This window comes from Priapulus caudatus, unplaced genomic scaffold (assembly GCF_000485595.1).
Source record: "Priapulus caudatus unplaced genomic scaffold, Priapulus_caudatus-5.0.1 Scaffold1025, whole genome shotgun sequence".
Taxonomy (NCBI): Eukaryota; Metazoa; Priapulida; class Priapulimorpha; order Priapulimorphida; family Priapulidae; genus Priapulus; species Priapulus caudatus.
Window position 1 is genome coordinate 31,794 of NW_014578086.1, and position 3,889 is coordinate 35,682.

A 3,889-nucleotide genomic window follows, 5' to 3' on the forward strand; every position below is an offset into this window, starting at 1 on the left:
CGTGGAGGTAGTCTGCACACCAAAGCTCGCGTTTGGCTGCACAAGGTTCACTGCAGAAATATCAATGTGTTTGGCATTACTCAAACATATTGTACCTCTTGATAACTTTGGTTTTAGTACTGGCTAGTTGCAGGATATACGGTAATATATCTGTACTGCACTACCATTTCAAAATTCGAAAAATTCCGAATTCCGAAATGTATCTGGTCCCAAGGGGTTCGGATAATAGATTGTGTACTATTTGTTGTATTATTATTATTATATTTGTATTTTACTTTTATTTATTACCACCGGCATTATAAACATAATTCTACTCAACATATAGACTATGCTGGTATAAATATGTTCGTGCAGGGATCAAAGCTGTATTGGGGCGGCAATCACGAAACTTTATGCATTTTCTCCCGATCGATACCGTTCACATGGATCATCCAGATGATCAGCATCTTCTACTGTTCTAGTAAAATACCTGCATTCTAACTCTATCTATACAGATGTTGGAGAATTCACGTCTGCACGTATTGAATGCTGAACATTCGTTTTGTTTTAAACCAGCGTGGGGTCTAACGTAGTTTGTGTTGTCAACGTGGAAAGAGCCCGCCCCGACTCCCATAGTCTGTTACGTGTTACTTGCTAGTGATGTCACGTGTAGACATGTGTAAAGCTTGACCGTCGGCTGCGCTACCTTTCTAGGACGACCTCTCCGTCTGCAACGTCCTTCAGCCAATGGAGGTGAACGCAGTCAGCGAAGGAGAGCCGTGGGTCGCGCGTGATCTCATGGAGGAGTCTGCCAGAGCGACCATTACTTGGACAGACTCGCACGTAACGCGTACACAACTACAGGCATCGCATGCGAAGACTATATAGTCTGTCAACCAGCTTCTACACAAGCCAGGAGTTGACTGTGTAGCTAGTATTATATCTAGCTTGTATCGGTGGTCACTCATTCTCTATCACCGGTATAGAGGTGACGTTGTTGACCTTTGTTTGGAAACCATTTCGCGTTGTCGTTGTGATGATAGTCTTTCGAATTAAAAACAAAGTCGGCCGCCTTCGGGAACCGACGAGATTTTGATAAACGTTTACAGAGAATAGTTAGTTTGCGCTATTCAATTCAACCATGGTGAATAAACGTTTCTTTAATATCTCTTAAAGTAATAAACTATTCTTATCATGCAGATTTTCATTTTAGTTTTCCTTTTTATTCATTGTACATCAACAATATATACAACACTGATCCCAACATGTCCAATGGCAAACAATGACAAACCACCTTCCATGTATTTACAAATATGATAACATGATCACATGATTTTATACACAATGACAACACCCAGATAGAAAAAATGACAGCGAATGACTTAGGTTAAGCATGCATGGGAACAGGAAAATGGTTACAAAAACAAAATTGTCAGTATGACTGAATGACAAACAAAGATTGATGCATTTATGAACCGTATGTTGCTTTAGAAGTCATTAGTTTTAGTACATGTAAAATAATAGGATATCTGTCTCACTCTAGCCTAGGTAGACAAGACGACAATATACTGTAAATCTTGTGTTTTCCGCTTATTTATCTGTTGTAGACCGTGGCCGTGCGGCCGTAGACTTCGTGGTCAGCCATCTTTTATTTTTGGTGTGAACTGGTTGTCCTCAAACAGAGCTGGCCGCGTGTCGGCCATCTTGTGTTTTAAATCATTTTGTATTATCACGCTGTCCGCCGGGTCAGCCCCATCTTTGTTCTCGTATGACGTTGTTTCGACCTATGCCAATCGCACTGCCACCGTGTGCGGCCATACATTTCGTCTTCAGCTAATTTTCATTTGTGAGACTGGGGCAATGCTGCTGATCATGTTCAACCATTCTTTGTTCTTGTTTCACAGGCTTAATTGTTTTGGTGTCACGTGAGGGCAGGGGTCCGCACGTTAATTCTGCCAGCTAGCAGTATTGAAGGTGCGTATAGCAGATATGTGGTTCTCTCAGTTTGAGTGAAATGTTTTCTTAATTATTGGTGTTGTATGTTACATCAGAGCAGTGTAGTGTTTCTGAAAGTGGTGCTGAGCAAGCCAGCCATAGGGATTTGTTTTTGTTTATTCTGCCGGCTCCTACTGCACTTCTATTATGCTAGTTGTATGATTCAATTGGCATAGCATTTGGTTAATGCTACATAAATTACACAGTAGTAATAGAAGAACGTCAGATTTCATGGTTAACATTTGAATGTTTAAGTTAATCAGGGATTGGCCATGGAACAGAGTTGTTTCCACTTGTCATATTAATCAAAGATGAAAGAACTACAGACGATTCTATAGATATCAGAAAGGTTTTAAGGAGTTGCTTAACGCACCGAACGGAGGAATTCGTGGGGAGATTTTTGGCGCCCGTATTTCGAGGCGACATGATTAATCTTTTTTAAGCGAGTCTGAAGAACATTGATAGAGCGATGGGCAGGCAGACAGGTTCTAAAGAAAGATGAAAATGTACAGTGGCCACCAGTCGCTAAGCCGCCATCACTTCCCTGACACTGCCAGTAAGCCAGAGAATCTAGTGCAGGTCGACCTACCCTATTGCTCATTTACTAAAAATTGGTCATACAGGGTAGAACTGTCGGCCGTTGCGTAGCAACTTACCTTTAAATGGCTGTTTAATGTTTCCATTAACGTGGCTGCGGGATGCTTCCGGTTGTCCTGTATCGATAATACGTGTGTACATCTGCAACCGTCTCTTTAACAGCAGTTTATACCACTACATTGTAACGAGAAATGGCAGATTTACACGAGCTTTCACGTCGCATTGATTTATCGGAGGACGAAACCTCTCTTTAAGTGAACCGGAATATTATCCGACGAACTACTGACGTGTTGACATGCGTTCTCTTACTGTTGATTTGCCGTTCGTGATTTATCCTTATTAAATTATCAATATTATCATATTATCACATTTATATTTAATTTATATATTTATATGTATTATTATATGATCTTATTATGCATGATGCATTTGTGACTTACCTCATATTGACTATAACTAATATAACTATTGTTGCATCCTAATTTTCTCTCACCTCTTTTCGCTCGCAGCAGAAGAGTGACGATGAATCGTGCGGCGTTCAACAGTGGACTGGAAAAGGCGATAGATGATCTAAATCAAGCAAGGTGATGACGAACTTTCACAAATCTTTAAGAACGGAACCGTCCATCTTGCACGGTACACGTTATTAACGATGAACGAGTCATAAATATCAAAAAACAAGCGATTTCTAATACTGCATTCTTTACACGGGCCGTTTTAGTTGTAAGAAAACTGCTGTTTGAAAGCCACCGGAGCAGAATTAGTACTGCCTTAGAAGTCACATATTGGGTTTATGCCGTTATATATGACAAGTATGATAGGTAATGTGTATGTGCATATGTTGTAATGGTAGTTAACATATAGGTAATATATGTGTACATGTGTATGAACTTACTTTAACGTATTTGTACGAAACTATACATGAAGATGCCAACATATTGTAACATTGATTCTCCTTTATTTCCCTACAGGGGCGCTCACATGCAGCTCATCCAAGTAACTACCACAGAGCAGTTTCCAGACACGGTTCTGTCGAACTCCGCCTTACAAGTCCTCGCCGTGCGAAACGAACTCATTAACATACACCACGTCATTGGTCGAGCAGGTGTGAAGAAACACAGCCAAACTTCTTGAGAGCCGACGCGCGCGGCACGAGAACCGATTACGCGCAATTTTCTGGAACACCGCTTTTGTGGGATGCCGGCAGTTTGCTGTATAGGTGTTTCCTGCTACAGAGGCAATAAATTGTCACCGGGGGGGAGCGGGGGCACGAAGGGTCGGCAGAGGAATACTGGCATTTACAGTTATATTGTTCCCG

At 41.2% G+C, this 3,889-nt stretch overlaps 2 protein-coding genes across 4 annotated transcripts in view; one reads left to right on the forward strand and one right to left on the reverse strand.

Annotated features, from left to right (window-relative positions):
- LOC106815027 (nuclear pore complex protein Nup214-like) overlaps window positions 1–3,889 on the forward strand; it is a 27,524-nt gene that overhangs the window by 20,970 nt on the left and 2,665 nt on the right. The window lies entirely within an intron of this gene.
- Window positions 1,181–3,889, reverse strand: part of LOC106815029 (vacuolar protein sorting-associated protein 52 homolog) — a 20,470-nt gene continuing 17,761 nt past the window's right edge. For all 3 annotated transcript variants that reach the window (XM_014819451.1, XM_014819450.1, XM_014819452.1), the window contains exon 19: window positions 1,181–1,547. The gene's annotated coding sequence lies outside the window, so the exon portion shown is untranslated. The remainder of the gene's footprint in view (window positions 1,548–3,889) is intronic.